General features: G+C 54.7%; 1 protein-coding gene across 5 annotated transcripts in view; it reads right to left on the bottom strand.

Annotated features, from left to right (window-relative positions):
- The window catches only part of ADGRL1 (adhesion G protein-coupled receptor L1), a 65,501-nt gene extending 42,619 nt beyond the window's left edge, over nucleotides 1-22,882 (bottom strand). For 3 of the 5 annotated variants that reach the window (XM_038567054.1, XM_038567057.1, XM_038567058.1), the window contains exon 1: nucleotides 156-378. The gene's annotated coding sequence lies outside the window, so the exon portion shown is untranslated. Of the gene's footprint in view, nucleotides 1-155; nucleotides 390-22,606 lie in introns of those variants that run through there. The other 2 variants (XM_038567055.1, XM_038567059.1) reach the window with 2 other exon arrangements.
- Between the last annotated feature and the right edge of the window lie 590 nt (nucleotides 22,883-23,472).

Below are 23,472 nucleotides of genomic sequence, written 5' to 3'. Positions count from 1 at the left end.
CTCCAGCTCAGGTGCGGGGAGTCGCGGCTCCAGCGTCCCCTCCCCCTCCGCGGCCCGGACAGGCCTCGCTGCCGTCCCCCGCCCCCCCCCCGCCCCAGCCCGCACACCTGGCCCAGGTGCGGCGTCCCCCTCGCCCTGGGCCCGCAGACACTCACCTGTCCGGCGCCGCTCTGGGGTCGGCCCTGCGCGTCTCTCCTGCGGCTCCGCGAACCCCGGCCCCCCGCCCGGCACATCTCCCGGCACCGGGGCGGGGGGGAGAAGGGTGAGGGGTGGCGGGGCGAGGGCGGCCTCCGTGTCCCCTCCTTCCCCCGGCCCAGCACCGCCGCCACTCACCAAAAATTAAAAAAAAAAAAAAAAAAAATTAAAAAAAGAGCGGATTACACAGCTCCAAAGGCGGCCCCCTCGCGGCGGCGGAGGCTCGGGGCTGGGGGCGAGCGGGTCCGCGCCCCTCCCGGGGAGGGAGGCGGCGGAGGCGGCGGGGCGGGGGCGGCGTCAGAGCTCCGGGGGCTGGGGCGAGGCGGAGCCCCCCGAGGCGGCGCCGACAGCGGCCCGCATCTCCCCCGCAGCTCCGCGGCCCCGACGGAGGCGGCACGTGTGCGCCCAGGCGACTTCCCAGCCCCCTCCGACGGCGGCGGCGGCGGCGGCGGCCGAGGGGTTAACGGGCCAGCCGGGGCGCCCCTGCAGCCCCCCGCCGCCCGGCGGCGCCGCTCCGGGGCCCGCGCGGCCCCATCCGCCGGGGCCTCCTCGGCAGACGGCGGGGCGGAGGCGCCGCAGCGCCAACAGCTCCCGCGCCGACGGCTCGGGCTCCCCGCAGTGGCCGCGGGGGGCTCGGGATGGGGGCGGGCGGCGCGGAGCTGGGGGGGCGCGGCTGGAGGCGGGCGCGGCGGCGTCGCGCCCCCGGGGCGGCCGGAGGGGGGGCGCCGGGCCGGGCCCGTGGGCACCGCAGGACGCGCGGACCGAGCCGGCGCCGGGCACCAGCAATGACAAGCCGCCTGCTCGCCCCTCTCCCCGACGCACCCGCTCCGGGAGGGGGGCGGCGGGCGCGCGCAAAACCCGGCCCGGAGCCGCCGCCGGGGATCGGCCGCCGCCACCAGCGCGAGCGCACCGGGGGCCGAACCGAAAACCCGGCCTGGACTCCCTCCCCTTGGCCTCCTCCGGGCCCCTCTGGAAAAGCGGAGAGAGGGAAGGCGACGTGCTGGATCGCTGCGTCGGAACGGGGAGTGGGGGAAGGGAGACGGGCGCAAGGAAGAACCGGAGAGGATTTCGCCGCCAGTTAAGTAAAGGAGAGGCGCCGAGCCCGGCGGAGGGAGAAATGGAGGAGCTCTGCAAGGGGTATGCAAAACCCGGATTGGATTAGACAGAGAAGGGAGGAAGGGGGGCGGCGGCGGTGTAGCTGCGACAGGGCCAAATGCACCCGGGGCACGCAAATTTGGGGCCGGATTCATCCTCGGGAGACGGAGTAATGCGTCATGCCTAATGCAGTGGGAGCAAGCAAGACCCGGCCTAGAATTCCTAGACCTGGGCTCGCAGGGGGCTTCAGGAGGGGGCTGCTGAGTGGCCGGGGCGGCACGGGCTGCCCCAGCCTTTCTGGCAGAGACGTGCAAGAGGGAGGGGCAAAAGGAGGGCTGGACTCTCGCACGGAGGGATCCGGAGCGCTGGCTGCAGCGAAGCCGGCTGGTAAAAGCGGCTTCAGGATCCAGGGGCGCTGCGAGGGGAACGCGTTGAGGAGGCCGCTACCCTGGGAGACCAGACCTACAATAAAAGACGAGGGAGGGATGCAAAGCCTGGACTGGAATATGCGGGACAGGACAAGACCCCAGGAGCAGATCCTGGGCGACCAGACAAGGGCTTGGAGCTGACGGGGCAGCAGGAGCGGGGAGGGGAGTGTGAGGTGGAGGTTGTATCTATAAACGCCTGAAAAGTCTCGCTTTGGGAGGGGACGCGGACTTGGAGGGAGGCGGAGTGGGGGGGGGAAGAGGGGGGCAGGGCGGAGAGAAAAAAATTGCATTTTAGGTTCTCGGCCGGAGCTAAAACCCGGTACGGAATTCCACAGCCCTGCCACTACACTGCAGCTGGCGGACTTGCAGAAGTAGGGCAAGGAACCAGAGGGTTCCTAGGCATCTGGCCGAGTGAGGTGAGGGGCAGGTTTCAGGCTGAAGCTGCAGAGGGAGCCCCGCACCCCCTCTCCAGGGTGGGGAAGGCTGCCCAACCTGGCTCGGATCCCCAGAACCAGAGTGTCACTGCCAAGACCCATAGTGGGGGCTATAAAACCGGGCCCCAGGCCAAAAATAAGCACTTCAGCAGAATAGATAACTCAGTGCCAGGTGGGGGCTGGAGGTGGGGGGTACTGGAGGGGTGAGGGCTACTGGAAGGTCCTGAGAGGTAAGATCCGGTTAGGATCTCAGGAGACAGGACCTGGAAGCCTGGCCGCTGGCTCGGTTTTATGAAAGATGGGTGCAACTCCGGAGTGTTGGATGGGGAGGAGCAAATCCCTGGTTTGGAACCTCGGGGAAGGGAGTCCAGCCAATGGAGGCCTAAATAGTAAAGCAGCCAGCGCAAGCAAAATCCAAAGTCCTGGCTGAATCTTGGTGGGTCCAGAGTGGGCATTTGTACGGTGGGCTGTGTTGTGGAGAAGTAGGGCAGACAAATCCGGATCTGGATTAGAGAGGAAGGGAATAGGTTGAGGAAGGAGAGGAGGGCAAACTCCCCGTGTCTGTCTTCAGGAAAGAGAATGCATTGCCACCCAAACTTGGCTCTGCAGAACAGGTGATGAATGGTGGAAGGAGCAGTGGGAGGGTTTGAGGTGGTAAATACACAAAACTTGGGGCAGACTTGGATGGGAACTCTGAGTATCTAAGAAAGCCTACATGGAACATCTGTAAGCAAATTGACCCAGCCTCTAAGAACCCTCCAAGAAGCATATCATGGGGAAACACAGAGACAGTGGACTTCCAGGCCTGCTGAGTGACAGGGGGCAACCTCCACAGCAACCTATTGCTTCCCTCCCTGCCCCCCTTTATGGAGAGCCTTTATTCCAGGACCAGGCAGGGATTTTCATAGGTCAGAACCTCCGGGACACATCAGGCCCTATAAAATTCCTAAAACAAGGGAGAGAGGGTAGGTGGGCCTGTTCCCCCTTCTTGCCCAGGACTCCATGGCTGTAGCGCTCTGGCCTTGAATCTGGGTGGTGAGGCCCAACGACTGGATCTGAGAGAAAATTGTGATGAAAGCAGAGAGTGGTGGAGAAAGGATTCCACCTATCTGTGGTTCCTTGACTTCAGGACTGTGGGGGGTGCGGATGAGGAAGGGGGTGTGTCTCACCCGCCCGATGCCTCAGTTTCCCACTTTGAGATATATCAGCAGCACCTGATGGGACCCAGGAAAGGTTTTGGGATGCTGGGGAGTGGGGGGAGCAATGCCAGCGTTCTATAAACCCAGCAGGATGGGAAGGGGAAAGAATGTGCAGCTTAGAGAGACAGCTGGACATCTCCAGGGCCCTCTGGCTCCGAGCCTCCTCCCCCCACCCCACCCCCACACCTGGGCCCTGAGCAGCCCACTCCCCATCCCCCACCCCCATCCCCCACACCAGCAGAATAACCCTAGGACTCTCTGAGCTTGCCTAGGAGGTGAGGTAGTTCTAACTTGAGTTCTCCGGGTACTGTGAGAAGGGGCGGCTTTTACTTGTAAAAAAACGAAGGGGTGGCATGCTTTAAGGGACTCCCGGCTCAGTTTGAAAAAATCCCAGCCAGGACCCCCTCCCAGCCCCTCCTCGTTCTCCTGCTCTTGCTCTCAGCCCGGATACGTTAGCCAGCGCCATTCCATCCCGGTCTTCTGGCCTCGCGGGCAAGGGGCTCAGGAGGCAAAGGATGGGGAGAGAGAGTGGGGGCGCAAAGGATCCCTCGCGACCCCCCCCTTGCCAAGCCTCGGCTGCGCAGCCGCAATGGAGGCGGCGAGAACTGCCCGGCTCCGGGAACCCAAGCGTCCGCGCGAGCGCGCAGTCTTGCCCCGGCGCCGCGTGCCCTGCACCGTGCGGGGTCGGTACCGGCGCCCCGGACCCCCACTCCCTAGGGTGGGGGTGACCCTCGCTTCGGGCGTCCTACCCCTGCCCAGCGTGCCCCGCGCCTTCGGTACCCCACGTTCCGTGCACCCTTAATGTACAGAAAACCCCCGCACCCAGGGTGTCCCGCCCCGAGAGCAACTCACGTTCTGATCCTCCCATCTGGGGGACCCTGCATGTTGCGCACCTTAGCACCTAGGGCACCTCGGCTTCAGACATGGCTCACCTCACCCGTGCCAAACGTCCCCACCCTGTGCCCTGCCTCGGACCCCCATGTCCGGTTCCCCGCTCCTCCACCCTCCCGTTTCCAATGCCTGCAACCTTGGCCTCAGGCCTGGAGCCCTCGGTCCCTGTGTCCTGCCTCAGGCTCCCTAGGTCCTCAGTGCCTGCTGAGGTCCTGAGTGCCAGGCCAGACCTTATAACACACGTGAGAGACGTCGGGGGAGACAGTGGATGGGGATGAAAGGGCGCTCCTGGACTCAGGAGGAAGTGACCAATGCCCAGGCCTCCAGTACTTGCCAGATGCACCCAGCTGGGCCTTTTCCTAGAGCCCACTCAACACAGGATGCCCAATCCTGCAGGTCATTGTACCATTCGGTTCATATATTCCCTCCTTCCATTTATTCCTCAAACACAGAGTGCAGAGGAACTTTCTTGCCCTTAGTGTGGGCATGGGGCTAGGCGTTCAGGAAGCCCTAGTGCCCCCAGAACAAGACTGAAAGCTCTCTCAGGGGCATTCTGGTTCCAGTAGGTAAGGCAGACACAGGAGGCATGCTGGAATTAGCCCTGGAAAGTGAGCAGGGTGCTGGAGAAGTGGATGGCAGGTGTCCAAGCCTTGAGGGGTAAGCAGGCGGGGCTCCGTGTGCCCTTGGCCCTCCTGGGGGCTCATTGTACCACACCTTGGGCATTGTTCAAACCCCATCCCATCCTATACCCTCACTCAAGTGAAAAGCAAGGTAAAAAAAGGTCTCAGAATTGGGTCAGGAGGATAGAGTGTGGGCAGTTAACATCAACTGCTGTCTTTGGGGGTGGGAGGATTTAGCTAGTTGACAAATGTCTACTGAGCACCTACTGTATGCCAGGCACTGTACTAGTTGCTGGGGACACAGTGGTGAACAAGGCAGAAGAGATTCTCTGTTCTTGGGCTGACATTCTAATAAAAAAGATAGATGAGAAATCAGACAGGCAAAAGATATAGGATGTCAGATGATAGTGCTATGGAAAAGATTAAGGAAAAAAGGCAGGGGGCATGGTGGTAGCTGCAATTTTAGACAGGAGAAGTCAGGGAAGCCTCCTCTAAGAAACAGATTTGGATAAAGACCTAAAGAGGCAAGGGAGGAGTCATGGGGGAAGGGTGTTCCAGGCAGGAAGAAGAGCCTGAGCAAAGGTCCTGAGGCAGAAATATGCTGGGTGGGCAAAGGATCTATGATATGGCCTGTGTGACTGGAGGGAGGGAATGAGGGGGAAAGAGGAGGTGAGGTGGGGAGATAATGGGACAGATTGGATGAGGCTCTCTTCGGATGAGACATTTGAGCTGAAACCTGAAAGCTGAGGTGCCCATCACGTGTGATCCAAGAAGAGTGAACAGCAAGTGCAAAGGCCCTGCAGTTGCAACAGGCAGGACTATCTGAAGAGCACAAGGGCCAGCATGGTGGGACCAGGAGGCAGAGCCTTAAGGGCCATGAGGAGGATCTGTATTGGATTCTCAGTGACAGGGGGAGCCAACAGAGGGGTGGCTACGAGCAAGGGAATGGCGTGTTGCTATTCAATGTTTAGCAGATAATAGGGGTGGTTCCCCAATAAAAACAACATAGAATTACCATCTGACCCAGCAATTCCACCCCCCGAGTGTATACTGAAAGAATTGAAAGCAGGTATCAAATAGATATTAGTACACCAATGTTCACAGCAGCATTATCCACAAAAGCTAGAAGGTGGGAACAGCCAAATGTCCATCAAAGAGTGAGCAGATAAACAAAATGTTGGATCTCCATGCAGGGGAATACTATTCAGCCATAAAAAGGAATGAGGTCTTGACACATGCCACAAAGTGGATGACTCTTGAAAACACTATGCTGAGTTAAAGAAGCCAGACACACCAAAGGCCAGCTGTTGTAAGATTTCATTTATATTAAATATCCAGAAGAGCTAAATCCATAAAGACAGAAGCAGATTAATGGTTGCCGGGGTCTAGGTGGGGGAGGGTTGGCCACAAACTCCTAATGCGTACAAGTTTCCTTTGGGGGAATGGAAAGATCTGGAATTAGATAGAGGTGGTGGTCTAAGATGTACTAAATGCCAGTGAATTGTTCACTTGAAAATGGTTAGTGGTTCATTCTGTTATACGGATTTTACATCTGTTAAAACAAAGTTACAGGTGAGATTTGAGAAGGAGCCAGGAGATGCGGGGAGGTGGCTGCCATCATCAGTCCAGGTGAGAGGCGACAGAGGCCTGGGACAGGATGCTAGGGCAAAGTGGTCAGATCTGAGGCATAGCTTAGAGGTGGAGCCAATAGAACCCCTTAACTGTTGCACTGCCCCCCCCCAATCAGGACTGATAAAATGTCACCTCTTGACCCACCACTGAAAACTGTAGGCGCCCCACCCCTCTCAGTCCCGAAAAGGAAGCAAGGGGGGTGCAGCCTGAGCAGCGGGGCCGGCGGGAACGGTGGTGGGTTCCCAGTTGGGTACCAACTGGGAGGGGCGCCCAGCTGCGCTCCCCTCCCCGGCCGCTAGGGGCCGCTGCCCCGCTGCTCTGCGGCCGCCAGGTGAGGAGGCCCCGCCCCTTCCCCCCTAGGTGCGCGGGAGGCGCGGCCGCGGGGCGGGGGGAGGAGGGGGAAGAGCGCCGAGGCGGCGGAGGAGCTGGAGGCTGGGGGCACCGAGTAGGAACCAAGGGAGCGTGTCTGAGGTGGGGGCTGCTGAGAGGAAGGAGAAAGCGAGCCAAGGGGAGGTTGGAGGTGTGAGAAGAGGAGGGAGGAGGAGTCAGGATTCTTGGGGAGAGGAGGTGTGAGCAGGGGAGATCTGAGGGCTCCGATGGGAGAGCGGAGTTGGGAGGGGACCACCCCGGGCGCGCAGGGCAAAGGGGGGGGGGTGGTGAGGAGACAGGTGAGCAGGTGAGGAGTCTGAGTCCGAGAAGCGAAGGAATTATTGCCTTGGGTACTTGACTGGGGGACATTTGGACAGTGTTTAGGGACAGCTGGAATGGTTGGGGGTGGGACGACCTGTGGGAAGTTAAGGACCCCAGGGAGGGGGCCCTGCGCTTGGCCAGCCTGGACTGGTATGGACTGGGTTGGGGGAGAGACTTCTCAGGCCCTGACCCCTTGGGCCAGCCATGGGGAAAGAGCTTCTGAGGATGAGGTGTGTCCGCTCAGATCATCCTGGGAGCCCAGCTTGCTTCTGCAGAGGGTATGGCCAGGTAAGTGGTTTATTCCATCTGGCAGGAGGGCTCTCCCTCTCTCCCCTTCATGCCCCATGCCCCATGGCCAGCATTCCCTGTGCATTGAGCCAGTGGTGGGCAAATGGCAGTGAATAAGACAGATGCAGTTGCAGTTGGCTGGGAGCTGACAAAAGATTGTCAGTACAAATGTGAGCCATGGAAGACCAGTGGGGACTATGGGAGAGTACCCCCAAGAGGCCCTCCCCAGCCAGAGGGCTCAGAGAAGGCTGCTCTGGGGAAGTGACCCCTAATCAGACAGCAAGAACCCAGAAGCTGAAAAATAGAGGTCTAAAGGGACCGCAGGCTTTGTGAGATGGAGTGGAATTGAGAAGGGAGATGAGGGTCAAGGCCATGGCCACAGGAGGGTAGAAAGGGATTCCTGACCTTGCACGGATCCAGGAGAGGTGCCACAAAGCCAAATGCAGACCCGGGAACAAAAACACAGAAATGAGGCAGGTGTGAGGCAGCGAGGAGGGAGGGTGGCAGCTGTGGAGAGCTGGAGACGCACCCCCCTTTTAAGCCAGCAGCCACTTGCTACTACTTAACTCCAGCTGAGTGCTACCACGTGCAAAGTCAGGCTCGGAGTTGCCAGAATAGATTCTTCAAGAGAAGCCAGAAGTCAGGATTTTTGTGCAACATCCCCCGAGCTTTAACTATTACCGACTGGTCTACTAAGGTTAAATTGCTCCAACCCAGCAATTCCATTCCTGGGTTTATTCCCATTGGGGACAGGCACTTATTGCGACCAAGAGACACATTCATCATCGTCAGACCCTGGGCACCAGCATGTGCCATCGACTGGCAAAAGGGAAATAACTGTCTATTTACACAATGGAATACAATGCAGTGATGAAAAAGACCGAACCAGGAACGCGTGGAGAGCCTTACACACAATGAATCTCAGGACATGACACTGAGGAAAAGAATAAGACACAATTAGGGTGCACTTCATGGTCCTGTTCCATGACACTCAGGGACAGGCAGAAGTAATCTATGGGGTCCAGGAACCCCAAGTTTTCCTAAGTGTAGACCACTGACATTTGGGCCTGGATGATTCTCTGCTGTGGGAGACCTACGCCCTGCATTGGAGGATGCAGAGAAGCATCCCTGGTCTCCCCCGACTAGATGCCAAGAGCAGATCCCCAGTTGTGGCATGTCTCCCTTGAGTGGTGGGGTACAATCACTTAAGGTGAGGGCCACTGGGAAAGTGATGCTTTGGGGATGGGGCCATTCACTGGAAAGTGGCCTCAGGGAGCCTACAAGAGGCTGGAATATTCTATATCTTGCGCTAGGCGGTGGTGACAAGGATGGAACATATTTTTTTTTTAATTCGGTATTCTTAAGCTATATTCTTAAGAAGTACGTGCTCCACAGTAAAAGAGTTAACCCTACAACATGAATGACCCTTGAAAACATTATGCCAAGTGAAAGAAGCCAGACACAAAAGGCCACAGATTGTATGACTCCATTCATAAGAAATGTCCGGAATAGGCAAATTCAGAGAGACAGAAATTAGATCAGTGGTTGATCAGGGCTGGAGGAGGGGGATGGGGAGTGCCTGCTCGTGGGTATAGGGTTTTCTTTGGGGCGATGAGAATGTTATGGATCTAGATACTGGTGATAGCTACGCAACACCTGAATATGCAAAAACGCATTGAGTTGTACACTTTAAAATGGTTATTCTAATGTGGGGTGAATTATACCTTAAAAAATAAATTATTTTTTAAAAATGTTAATTGGGCAGCCTGGGTGGCTCAGTGGTTTAGTGCCATCTTCAGCTCAGGGCCTGATCCTGGAGGCCTGGGATCGAGTCCCATGTCAGGCTCCCTGCATGGAGCCTGCTTCTCCCTCTGCCTGTGTCTGTTCCTCTCTCTCTCTCTCTCTTTCTCTCATGAATAAATAAATAAATAAATAGTAATAAAACAAAAATAAAATAAAATAATAAAAATTAAAAAAAAAAAGTTAATTCACATGAGCTGTAAAAACAGGGCCCTAGGCCAGCTGGCCATTTTGTGTCAGAGGAAAGGGAGGCATCACTGTCTGGAGAAAGGTGGAGCAGGGGCTGTGGGCATTCTTGGGGAGCGAGGGCTAAAGTAGCTTGGAGTCAAAGAAGCCTGCCTCAGCTCAGGGGAGCGCTCCCTCTCAACCCAACCTGTCAGGCCTGGAAAGAAATGGGCTGCAGGTCAGAGGCCAGCCCTGCAGACTGTTGACTGGAGTGTCGAGTTCTGGCATCTGAAGGAGAAATGACAACCACTCAGCCCAGCCTTGTGCCAAAGGGATGATCGGTGGTGCTCGTCGGGTGTTCTCTGCAAGCTCAGGGGAAGGTCGGGGGCTCACTCCAGCCTTTTGGCAGCCCACAGAGAAGCAGCCTTCCTCAGGGTCCGGCCTGCATTGGAAACAGGGCCATCAGATGGCACTGGGGCCTCTGTTCCCCTCCTGGTGAGGAAACCACCCCCCTTCATCCCCAACTGTAGGCCAAGGGGCAAAAGGTGGGTGTCCAAGGTCTGGTCATCCACTTGCTTCCAAAGATTGAGTGATGGGATCCCTGGGTGGCGCAGCGGTTTGGCGCCTGCCTTTGGCCCAGGGCACGATCCTGGAGACCCGGGTTCGAATCCCACATTGGGCTCCCAGTGCATGGAGCCTGCTTCTCCCTCTGTCTGTGTCTCTGCCTCTCTCTCTCTCTCTCTCTCTCTCTCTGTGACTATCATAAATAAATTTAAAAAAATTAAAAAAAAAAACAACAAAAAAACAAAGATTGAGTGAGCGAAGAGAGAAGAAAGCAAGGCAAGACTCCAGAAGGCCGTGGAGTCTATACTGCACTGAGTGGTGGCCCTCACAAGATATGTCCACCCAGAACCTGTGACTGTGACCCGATTGGGGAAAAGGGTCTTTGTAGATGTAATTAAATTAAGGATCTTTTGATGAGATCATCGTGGATCAGGGTGGGCCCTGAATCCAATGACAAGTGTCCTGAGAGAAGAGAAGGGGAGAGGACACAGAGAAGGCCACATGGAGGCAGAGGCAGAGCTTAGAATGCTGTGGTCACAAGCCAAGAACCACCAGAAGCTGGAAAGGGTAGGGAAGACCTTCCCCTAGAGCCCGTGGAGGGAGCACTAACCCTGTGGTCACCTGGTTATCAACTTCTGGGCTCCTTCGGCTCCAGTCATGATCCCGGGGTCCTGAGATCGAGTCCTGCTTCAGGCTCCCTGCTCAGTGGGGAGTCTGCTTCTCCCTCTCCCTCTGCCCTTCCTTCCTGCCCATGCTCACTCGCAATCATTCTCTAAAATAAAAAAATCTTTTTTTTTTAAAGCTTTTATTTATTTATTCATGAGAGACACACAGAGACAGGCAGAGAGAGAGGCCTATGCTCCTCATGTGGAACCCGATACGGGCCTGGGTCCCAGGACCCCGGGATCACAACACGAGCCAAAGGCAAACACTCAACCACTGAGTCACCCAGGTGCCCTTAAATAAAATCTCTAAAAGACAAAAAACAAACAAAAAACTTCTTATCTCCAGAACTGAGAGAATCAATTCCTTGTTTTAAGTGGCCCTGTCTGTGGTACTTTGATACTGCAGCCTTAGGCAAGGAATACAGGCCACAAACATGTATGAAGCCCCAACAGGGGCTTGCGGTGCAGTGGGCGAGCCCAGGAATCGATCGCTCCCATATGCTGACACCTCCGTCACTGGAGAGGAGTGACAGAGATGGGTATGCGGGGGGGTGGAGGGCCTCCTGGGAACCCCTCACAGCAGAGGCAATGACACAGAGCTGAGCCACAACCCATAGGCGACAGCAGGTAATCCAGACACACCAAACAGCCAAATTGAGACCAACCGTGTCAGCCATGGCACAGCTGACACTCAACATCGGGGCCGGGGAGCCAGTAAGGAGTGGTAGGGACTGTGGTGAAGAATGATGATAATTGTTAATATTTATCAACACTTACTAAGCCTTTTCTTATACCATATTGACTCATGTAACCCCTGGCAGGAAACACATGATACATTCATAGTGGGTATAAATACCCTCGCTTCCGGCTTCCCCTACCTCTGGAGTCCTCAATGGCTGAAGCCAGCACAAGCCAGAGGACCTGGGAGCCGTCAGTGAAGTCCACAAAGCCCAGTCTCCTGGGACACCAGGCTGGATGGAGAAGTGAGGAGAATTGATCCAGGTGAGCAAGTGGAAGGTTCCAGAACAGGAAGGCTGAGTGATTCCAACCTGGGCAGTCTGGGTCCAGAGTCCCCTTAACTACTCACCACGTGAGAACCAGAACCAGCAAACCAGTGCCCTCTCCTCAGGGCGCCACCCTTGCTTGCTGAACACCCCCTGCTGGGAATGTGACCTCAGCTCCTCAGCGGCAGTATCTTTTGATGGAAAGCCAGGAATCCAGATTTTTATGCAACAGTTACCTGTTATTTAAAAACTGGCAACTCACTATAATTTGTTAAAATCCTGCATGGACCCAGCACATAGGTGGGCTGGTCTGGGCTCTGGGTGTCCAACCCCGGGGCTCAGAAGGTGGACATGGAGTGGGCAAGGCATCCAGGTGCCCAAATCCAGAGGTTCAGAGAGGTGGCGACACAAAGCATTCTGGGTGAGATGAGAACCACATGAGAACTGGGTTTGGGGGTCCCTGGGTGGCTCAGCAGTTTGGTGCCTGCCTTTGGCCCAGGGTGTGATCCTGGAGTCCCCGGATCGAGTCCCACGTCGGGCTCCCTGCATGGAGCCTGGTTCTCCCTCTGCCTCTCTCTGTGTGTCTCTCATGAATAAATATTTTTTTTAGAAAAAGAGAGAGAGAGCTGATGGGTGCCTGGGGTCAGGGCAGGGGCCGGGCATTTTTGGGGATGGAAGTGAACAGGTGTTTTGGGTCTAAACTGGGAAGAGCCATTGGAGCCAAGCTAACAGGTTTCAGTTTGGAAGGAGAGAAGCCACCGATGGCTTTTAAACAGATACATGACTCAGTCATGTTCCTCTCTTCTCCCCATCACCCCAAAGCTGGCCGTGGATCAGGCTTTCTTTGGGGAGGGTGGGTAAACGAACGAAACAAATGAAAGAGCCCCCGTTCTTTCAGTGTGCTCACAGTTTGGTGGGGAGGGTGGATGCATAAATAATGTCAGGGTATGATGCACTGGTACTGGTGGGTTAGCCCGTTTCCGCAGACATGTCAGCAACTACGTGTGTCACACGCCAGGGACGAAGGGACAGGGTAGGGCCCTGCCTTGGAGGGACCAGCCTTTGGATGGGGGAGGAAATAAAGGGGGAGGGAAATCCCAGGTGATGATAGCAAAAGGGGCTCAGGTCAGGCGGCCCTGCAGGCCCAGGAGACACAGTGGGCCCCTCCTCCCCCTGGTTCCCAGCAGCCTGGCCCGGCCTCCCACTCCCCTGTCACCCCCATCACACCACCAGGAAAAAACCCACGGCTGACATGGATTCCTAGCACCAAGTCTAAGCAGGGGGAGAGAGAGGAGAAAAAACACCCATCTGTTCTCTCTCTGATGGAACACGATTCTTCACCCAGTGCTTAAACCCGGCGCTTCTCCTCCCATTTCCTCTCAGCAGCCGCGGTGACGCGGTATAAATCGCTGCAAATGGGTTTTCCCGCCGGTAGCCGTGTTGTTTTAATAATGGTTCATTTTCTGCTCCAGGAAAAAATATTCCGTCGAGAAATTGGGGACGGGGAAGGAGGGGAGGGCTCGTTCTGTGTATATGTGAGTGTGTGTGTGTGTGTGTGTGTGTGCGCGTGCGTGTGAGCGCACGCGTGTACATGCAAGAAGATTCTGGAACATCCTGCTGAGACACCAAGTGACCTGTCTGGTTGGGTGATGCTGGTCTGAGGCCCAGTGCATCCCCCTCACCCAGACAGAAGAATTTGTTGGGAAACCGCAGAGGCACATTTATTGAGCGCCTACTATATACCATGCCTGAACCAGGTACAAAGGGACACAGTGGTCTCCCGGGGCCTGCCCTTCCCAGGCTCACATTCTAGAAGCGGGGAGAGCAACATTAAAAAAAATGCAAAACTATGTAATACAATAATGGAAACCATTCACAAGGGAGTATCGGGTGAGACGGGAATAGGTAACAGGATCTTGGTATAACTGAGGCTTCCATGCCTCCTACCCCGAACTGCAAGAGGGACCCTCAAACTGAGACTGGAAGGATAGATGGATGGAATTGCAGGAGAGAATGCCATTCAGGGCGAGGGAGCTTTCTGATCTGAGACCTTATTTGGAAATAGGGTCTTCACAGCTGTCACTATCTAACAGCCATGCCATATCATACTAGAGCTAGGGTGGGCCCTGAATCCAATGACAAGTGTCTTTCTAAGAGGAGAGGACACACGGGAAAGACAGAGCTGAAGACTGAAGGGATGTGGCCATGTGCCCAAGAATGCCAAGGAATGTCTGTGGCTCCCAGATGCCAGGAGAGAAGCAAGCAAGGATCCTGCTCTGGAGCCTTCAGAGGGAGCGTAGCCCTGCGAACATCTTGATTTTAGACTTTTGGCCTCCAGAACCGTGAGACAATACACCTCTGTTCTTTGAAGCCACCAAGCTTGTGGTAACTTATTACAGCAGGCCTGAGAAAGGAACACAGTTGGGATCTCCAGAAGAGACACCCCAATCTGAGTGCAAGTGCTTTACCTGGCGGGCAATGGCAGGAAGCATTGGTAGCGGAGAGGGGAGGCGAAGTAGGGAAGGGAGGACACCCAGCAAAGACTGTATCCACAAGCAGGTCAACCTGGGATATCTTGGGTTTAATCTCTATGGAGGCTTATGGCACACGCACCCCAGAATTACCTCGTGTGAGCGGTGAGGGAGCTGGGTTGTTTATCCACCCACATCCAGCCTTCATTGGATGAGGTATGCTAGCGGGGGGAATGGATCCTCCAGGACTTTTGGCTGCCCCAGACAAGCCTGAGCTGCCTCTGCAGCCAGAGAGAGCCCCCAGGCGAAGAGTTATAGGTGCTGGTGGTATGAAGCCATTGGATTGATGTGCATGGTGAGGCGGCAGCCTCGAAATAGCCTCCAATGATCCCGACTCTGTGTGATCCCTTCTCTTTGGGTGTGGATAGGACTCCAGGACTTTCTTCTAACCAAGAGAATGTGGCAAAGGTAATGGCATGTCATTTCTGAGATTAAGTTCCAAAAACTCTGTGGGTTCCATCTTGGGTGCTCTCTCTCACTCTCTTCTTCACTTGTTTCTAGGGAAGCCAGTGCCATGTTGTGAACTGCCCTGTGGAGAGGCCCACAGAGCGAGGAACTGAAGGAGGCCCTCTGACCTACAGTCAGTCAGGAACTGGATCCTGCCAGTAACTAGTGAGCCTGGCAGCAGATTTTCCCCCAGTTGAGCCTTCAGATGAGACCATGGCCCCAGCCACCATCTTGGTTGCAGTTCTCTCAGAGACCCTGAGCCAGAGACACCCCACTAAAGCCATACCTGGATTCCTGACCCACAGAAACTGTGAAGGAATACATGTATATCATTTTAAGCCACTAGGTTTTTGGGGTAACTTGTTATATGGTGATAAATACCTGGAAATGTTGAGTGCCATGGGGATGTAGGGAGGGCCGGGATTGGTAAACCATCTACTCAGTTGCTTTACATTCTCCTCTCTCTCTTACCCCTCACATCCAGTCCATTAACAATCCCTGTCAACTTCAACTCCCAACCTATCCCGAATCCATATACCCTTCCCCATCTGCACGGCTACTAGTTCATGTCAACCTATCCTCACTTCTCACTTTCATTGGAGCGAGGGACACCCCTCCCCACCAATCTCCATCCAGCCGGTTCTCCACAGTCAGAGAAGGCTTTCAAATCATAAATCAGATGGTGGCATGCAGTAGGTGCTCAATAATGATGGAGTAAATTCAGGTATCGAGTCAGGCTAGTCTGGGTCTCTCTTCCAACCCTGAAGTCAGCCCTTTGCTCTTCTGTCACCTGCATAAGGAAGGGATTCATGCAAGTGGAAGGTGTTAGGCCACCAGCACTGACCCTCAGGCCCTGGGAGGCAGCTCCTTGGCCTTACTTCTTCTTCCATGGACATACTCAGCCAACACTGCCTGCACATGCATGGGGCCTACACTCATTAAGCACTTACTGTATGCCCCTGACTTCTAAGTATCTGACAGACATCATCTCATTTAATCCTTGAAATAAACCAGAGCAATCCTGAGAAAGAAGGGCAGAACTGGACGCATCACACTTCCTGATTTCAAACCACATTATAACAAAGCTGTACTAATCAAAACAGTACAGTACTGGCATTAAAAAAAAAAAAAGAATTAGGAGACTAGAAACAAACCCATGCATATCTGGTCAACTAATATTTGACGAGGGAGCCAAGAAGATTCAATACGGAAAAGATAATCTCTTCAATAAATGGTGCTGGGGAAAATTTGATGTTTACATGCAAAAGAATGAAATTAGACTCCTCTCTCTTACACCACCCACATAAAAATGGGCTTGAAATTGATTAAAGACTTATTACTCCAAGTGGCCCTACAAGGTAGGGTTTTCATTACCCCATTTTACAGTCAGGAAAACTGAGGCATGGAGCAACAAAGCCATTTGCTTAAGGGTGACTCAGCCAGTCCCGGGCAGGGCTGGGATTTGGACCCAGGCAGTTTCAATGCTAGCACTGGGGTGTTCATTGAGATTCAGCTCCTGTATCTCATGTGTTAATTCATTCTTCCTTTCTCTCTCTCTCTCTCTCTCTTTTTAAACATTTTATTTATTTGAGGGAGAGAGAGAGAACACGAGCGGGGGCGAGGGGGCAGAGAGAGAGAGGTAGAAGCAGACTTTCTATTGAGCAGGGAGCCTGACACAGTGCTCGATCCCAGGACCCTGAGATCATGATGTGAGCCCAAGGCAGACGCTCAACTGATTGGGCAACCCAGGTGCCCCAATTCTCCAGCTTTAACCAGAAGGGCATTGTTGAGTGCCTGGAACCCTAAACCAACTTACACTCATAGGCTTTGTCCAGAACATAGATCTATCTTGCACGGTGAACGGGCCATTCCCTGCCCTCTAGGCCAAGGGCACCGATAACCTGAAATCCATGGTAATGACAGCAGCCACCTCAATGTGCACAGAGCAGCCAAGAGGTGTTAATTCTGGGGGGAGATTCTGGACAACTGGAAACGCTTCCAGATGATGCCCATTGATGGAGGACACTCCTTGTTCATGTTTGTGCCCTGGGCCTGCAGAGGGTGCTAAAGCATGCAAAGGCCAGAAGTGGGCAAATGATTTGCTCCAGGTCAGGTAACCGGAAGCTCCAGGGAGCCTTGGGCATTGTGTCTTGCTGCCTGTCATCTCTCCTGTATAAATTTCCTGTGGCTGACACAACCAAGGTCCAGAAACCGGAGCCTTATAAGGACAGGTCTCGTCTCACAGTTCTGGAGGCCAGAGGTCTGAAATCCATCAGAGGGGCCCCATTCCCCCGAAGGCTCTACAAGAGGATCCTTCCTTGCTGCTTCTAGCTTCTGGGGGCTGCCAGCCATCCTTGGTATTCCTTGGCTTGTAGACACATCACTCCAGCCTCTGCTTCCGTCTTTATGTGGCATTCTCCCCTCACATATCTGTGTCTGTGTGTTGTTTTCCAGAATAGATTTATAAGCCAGTCATACTGGATTAAGGCCTCACCCTACTCTGGTATGACCCCTTCTTAACTAAATATATCTGCAACAATCCTATTTCCAAATAAGGTCACATTCTGAGGTATTGGGGGTCGAGACCTCTATCTTCTGGGGGAGACACAATGCACCCCATAACATTCTCCTTTCCTTATAGTTTCATTCTGGGCCGCACCGAGCTAAAGGCATCCACTCCTGCACTTTTTTATGTGGCAGTGCCCAAGCCTCATTCTATATTCTAACTTAAAAAAAAAAAAAAATCAACGAACTGCTACACTGCCTGGAGCACTTTTAGAGATCCAGAGAAATTCAATATCATCATTCTAGGGTGCACTGGGCTGCAAGTCTCAAAATATCTAGCTGTAGTGGCTTCAACAAAAAAAGTTGCTTTTCCCTCCGTGAACAGTCTGGAGTTGGCACCCGGTGCTGCCAGAGGCCAGCAGCTACGCGGCACGGGGGCCAGTACCATCCAGTTCCTCAGGTCACCTAGCTATCTCTCTGGGTCACTTATGAGACCCTGACCACACTGAGTCGTTATTTTATCTCCATTTTGCAGCCAAAGCAACTGAAGCTCAGATAATAACATGCCTACCTGTCCCCGAAACCCCCTGCTGACAGACCTCTGCTTGGGCCTCATCGGAACCAGAAGAGTGTGCCACTCGGCTACTTCTAGAAGCAAGGCGGGCTGGGAGACACTGTACGGAGCAGGGCACACTGCCACTCAACAAGCGAGCGCTGTTTGCAAAGGAAGAAAGCAAGAGAGAGTGTTGGTGGCAATAAAACGTGTCTCCCACAATCCTCCCTGCCTAGGCCAGGTATATGGAGGCTTTCAACAGACTACACGTTATGCTGTGGGCGCAGTTTGAATTTCTAAAAATTAGAAACCAGGGATGCCTGGGTGGCTCAGTCTGTTAAGCATCTCCCTTCAGCTCAGGCCATGATCCCAGGGTCCAGGGATCAAGCCCCGCATCACATCAGCCTGTTTTTCCCTCTCCCTTTGTCTGCCGTTCCCCCTGCTTGTGCTCTCTTGCTGTCTCTGTCACACAAATAAATAAAATCTTTAAAAAATAAAGATAGGGCAGCCTGGGTGGCTCAGCGGTTTAGTGCTGCCTTCAGCCCAGGGTATGATCCTGGTCCTTGCATCAAGTCCCACATCGGGCTCCCTGCATGGAGCCTGCTCCTCCCTCTGCCTGTGTCTCTGCCTCTCTTTGTCTCTCTCTGTGTCTCTCATGAATAAATAAATAAAATCCTTAAAAATAAAAAATGAAAAGAAATAAAAATTAGAAACTGCAGTATTTATCTCCCAGAATCCTGAACATCTATGAGGCACATGCTATTCGCAACCCATTTTACAGATGAGAAACCTGAGGCTTGGACAGAACCAGTAGAACCTCATTGAATTACTCATTTATCAAATATTTATTGAGCATCTACTGTGTGCCAGGCCTTTTGGGCATTGAAGATACAATGGTGAATGAACTGAACATCGCCCCCGAAGTCTTAGCCCTCAGGAGGGAAGGAGGGAAAGGGGGTACCCAGAAATAATACAAGGAATATTATGGGACGCCTGGGTGGCCCAGTGGTTGAGTGCCTGCCTTCAGCCCAGGGTGTGATCCTGGAGTCCCAGGATCGAGTCCCACATCAGGCTTCCCACATGGAGCCTGCTTCACTCTCTGCCTATGTCTCTGCATCTCTCCCTATGTCTCTCATGAATAAATATATAAAATCTTAAAAACAAAAAAAAAAAAGGAATATTAGTTCTGGGAACAACCCCTAGTGTAGGCCAGGCACTGCTCTGAGGGCTTCCCATTCACTGAGTCACTTATCCATCCCAATGACAGAACTGAGGCTCAGAGAAGTGAAGTAACATGCCTAATGTCACACAGCCAGTAACTGTGAGACTAGGATTTGAATCCAGGTTCCAGAGCCTGAGATCCAGTAAGTAATAGAATGTCGGGTGATAATACAGGTGAGGAGGACTGAGTGGCCAGGGAAGTTCTTTCTGAGGTGCGGACAAATGAGCAGAGATGGGAATAAAGGGAGGAGGAGCTGTACGGATATCTAGAAAGAAGAACTAGTGGGAAGTCACAGGTGGGACACGGGTGTGTTTGGGGGCTCAGTGGGGGCCAGCGTGGCCAGAGCAACTGGACTAGGGGCTGTCATACCCACTTTACACATATCACCCCCTTTCAGCATCATAAAAGACTCATGACACAGGCTTTTGTTATTATCCTCATTTGACAGATGGAGAAATTGAGGCTCTGAGCAGTTAACTGAGCCACCCCGGGACCACACAGCCAGAAAGAGGTGAGGCCCAGGTAGCCTTGACCCCATTGCCCCACCAGAGAAACAGTGAGGAGCAAAGGCCAGCAGGCTTGAGGGCTGCCTGGAGGAGGTGACCATCACCAGGACTTGAAGGGATTGGAGGAGCAGGGAGGGGGAGAGGAGGGTAGTGCAAGAACACTCTGACTGAGCATGGGACATGAACAGTTCCTGGGGACAGTTCTTCGAGGACAGATTTCCAGGCACAGCCCTGCCTTGGCTTCCCCCAGGCCAGCTCTGCGAAGCAAAAGGCAGGCAGCTACAGGGGCTTCATTAGCGCCTCAGAGGCCCCAGCAGCCCTGGGGGGATGAAAAGGACCCAAGAAGGGAGCCGTCCTAATTTTGGCACACCTGGCAGGGGGCACAGGGCCACTGAAAAGGAAGCAGCTGGGGCCGGCTGGGCAGGCCCCATCATTGTTCCAGCTGGAGCCGCCGTCAGGGCTTCAAATGCAAAACCAGAGTAAAGGGGGTGGGGGCGCCGGTGGCCTCTGCTCCTCCTTTAATAGACCAAAGGACCCTGGCGGCTTAGCTCTTTTTCCTAATTTAAAGATATTTTCAGGCGTTTGGGAGCTCCCCTATGGTGAAGCAGGAAGGTTGGAATGGGGGGGGCTTGAAACTCTCATCGTGGTTGCCGCTGGAAGATGGGGGAGTAGGCAAGAAAGAGGAGGGACTCGGGGTGGTTGGGGGGCCAAGGATAGGACCTTTGGGGAGTAAGGAGGTCACTGGGTTCTAAGCTCTCTTCTGCCTCAGTTTCCCCTCTCTGGTGCATCACGAGGCCTCTCCAGAAAACAGGACCCATGCGGATGTACCTAAACATCCTGCTAATGGAGGGCGGGGGTGGGGGGGCTCTTCGGGGTCCACACTGGAGGCCCCGAGTTGGGACACGGTGGGGGTCCTGCCCCATGCCAACCCGTGGGCAGGGCAGCCGGGCCATAGGGGAGGGAGGTTGTCAGAAGCCTGGGAAGCAAAGCAGAGGGAGGAGGCTGCCCATCTGCCCAGAAGAAGACAAATGGGGGAGGTGTGTTCCCTCTCAGTTTGGCACTTCTGGTACCAGGGCAGGAAAGAGGGTGGGGAGCCAGGCCAAGGGGGTGCAGCCACCTCCGTGTTGGGGGGATGGGGCTCCTGGGTTCATCTCCAGGGGGGTGCGCAGGAAGCAGGAGACAGCGGGCCAGGGACCCGGCCGGAGGGGGGTGTAGCCCTGGACAGCTCGGGGTGGGGGGAGGTCCGTTCCCTTCCTGAAGGCTCCCCTCACTGCCTTTTCCTCTCCCCCTCACCTCTTCCCAGCCTCCCCCCTACCTCCGCCCCCTCCCAGCTCCCGGGCCGGCTCTCCAGCCTCCCGCGGTGCCACCTCCTCGGGCTGCCTTTCCCCGCCCTCCTCCCGGCTCCCAGCCCTCCCCTCCCCCTCCCCCCGCCAGCCCGCCCTCCCCCCTCCGACTGGCTCCCGCCTCCCCCTTCCCGTCCTCCCAGCCCCCTCTTCTCTCCCTCCCCGCCTTCTCTCCTTCATCCCGGCCTCTGTCCCCACCTTCCCCGGCAGCGGAGAGGGGCCGCGCTCTCCCCCGCCCCCTCGGGCCGGCGGGCCGGGCTCCTCCGCGCCCTCCGCCGGGGCCGCCATCTTGCAGGCCGCCGGGCGGGCGCCGCGGGCGGCGGGGGGAACAATGCATCCTTTATGAAGCGCGCCCCCCGCCCGCCCGGAAGCCTCGCGTTAACGCGACATTGATTTCCCGCGGAATCGAGGGGCCTCTCGTGCGCCCCCCGAGGGGCTGGAGGGCGCGGCGGGAGGAGGGGAGGAGGGGCCCGGGGGGTCTGCGGCGCCGCCCCCGGCCCGGGGCCGCCCCCCGACGGCGAGCCAGGCCCTGGAGGGAGCCCCCGCCCGGGGCGCGCTCCCCGCGGCCGCCCGCTCCCCCCGCGCACACCCGCCTGGGCCGCTCTCCCTCCCCGCGAGCTTTCCTTCCTCTCAGCTCCCCCATCTTGCCACCGAACTCCCATCCTTTCCAGTTCCCGCCTCCCTCCTCCTCCTCCTCCTCCCTCGTCCTCTCCCGGGCCCCCCCTTCTCCCTTCCCCGCTGACTGCTCGCTCCCCCCACACCCCGTTCCCTGCGTGCTAATGGCCCGGTGGCAGGCGGCTCCACGGCTGTTTCCGGGGGAGTCGGGTTTGCAGCCAGGGGAGAAGCTGGAGCGATCGGGGTGGGGGGAGAAGAATCATACACACATAAATCTGGGATAATGACTGTGGTGCTAATGGGGCTGGCAGCCGCAGCTCCCCCCACCACACACACACACACACACACACACACACACACACACTCAACAACCACCCAGGGCTTCCTGGCTCTCCCCAGGGCCCATGGATCCTTGTCGTCTCTCTGAATGGGTCCTGCTGGGCATACAGGGCCCAGGCTGGTTTGGGGGGCACCTCAGGCCCCATTGGGTCACAGTTCAATTTGCAGCCTGCTGCTTGCCTCTCCTGCAGCCCAGAGCAAGTAGGGACCACCATAAAGACAAGTAGATTTTCCGGGCCTGTAGGTCCTCCCTCCACCATTGCCTCCCACCTTCTGGAATCCCCATATCTCTAGGTTGTCTAAGGCCATGTCACCCACAACATGGCATCTTTCATAGAATTGAAAAGTCAGACTCGGATTTTCAGGCCCTTTCCCCATGTCTTAGATGTGTGACCTTGGGCAAGTCACTTGACCTCTCTGAGGTTCAGTTGCCTCTAAGTTGAGGATGATAATAACCATCTTCAATTAGAACCAACCTGAAGCATGGTTCTCCTGGGTTCTGTGTTACCTGACGGACACCAGACAGAAGAGGGCGCACAGTATGGTTGCATTTGCATGAAATTCAAGGACAAGCAAAACCCATCTACGATGACAAAGTCAGATTGGAGGATATGGACTTCCAGGAATGGGCACGAGGGCATTTTCTGGAGGGACGGACATATTCTCTCTTGGTTTGGGTGGTGGATACATAGATATATACACATAAAAATTCATTGAACTGAAACTTCAGATCTGTGTACTTTACCTTATCCTTGTAATACTTCATTCAAAGAAAAGAAAAAAGGAAACAGAGAAAAGAAAATGTTCCTTAGACATCACCCACTTCTTCACACTTCTATGATCCCCACCCTAGTCCTGCTCCCATCATGGCTCACCTGTATTATTGTTGTTTCTGCCCTGGACTCCAGCTTCTGCTTTTATTCCTATCAGTGTTTGGAGGTGCCCAGGGGGATCTTTGAAAAGACAAGAAGTTCACGATGCCAGTCTGTTCAGAACACTGTAATCCATCCCCATGGCTCTTGGATTCAATTCAAACCCCCTCACTCAGCCTCTTCGGGATCCTTCTCCCCATTGCTTCCTGCACTTCGGCTTCACGGAGCCTTTGCACTAGCTGTTCCCCTTCTCAGAACACCCTTCCCCCTAAATGTCACATGGCTAGCTCTGCCTCCTTCTTCGCATCCCAGCTCCTTATCACTTAGTCCGTAATCACCCCCAGTCACTCCATCCACCAACTCTCTGGCACTTCCCCCTCTGATAGGGCCTTGATTGTCTGTCTCCCTGTTTACAGTCAGCCTCACCACCCCCTACTGGAACACAGTCTGTTTTTAGACCTTGACTCTTGTTCTCAGTGCATCCCACAATATCTGGCATCTATTTGACTTTCAAATATAGGTTGGATAAATGAATTAAATAAGAATGTTATAACTATTTACTGATATAACTGATGGAAAGTCCTTGGCATGTCACAAGCATTCAATAAAACAGGGCACCTGCCTTCTTCATGAAGAAGGAACAGAAAAAGAATAATTCGTGGTTATTTGCTCTTGTGTCCTTTCCCAGTCCAGAATGTGGGGAGATAATTTGAAATATTCTCCCAGAAGGAAGATGTTTGTAATAGGTATATCTGACAAAGGATGCATATCCATAATATATAAAGAGCTCCTACAAATGAGTAAGGAAGAGACAACAAAATTTATAAAATGATAGAAGACTTGAACAATTAGCAAAACAGTATCAAAGT

Source organism: Canis lupus, chromosome 20, assembly GCF_011100685.1.
Source record: "Canis lupus familiaris isolate Mischka breed German Shepherd chromosome 20, alternate assembly UU_Cfam_GSD_1.0, whole genome shotgun sequence".
Lineage (NCBI taxonomy): Eukaryota > Metazoa > Chordata > Mammalia > Carnivora > Canidae > Canis > Canis lupus.
This window is presented reverse-complemented; position numbering and strand designations above follow the sequence as displayed.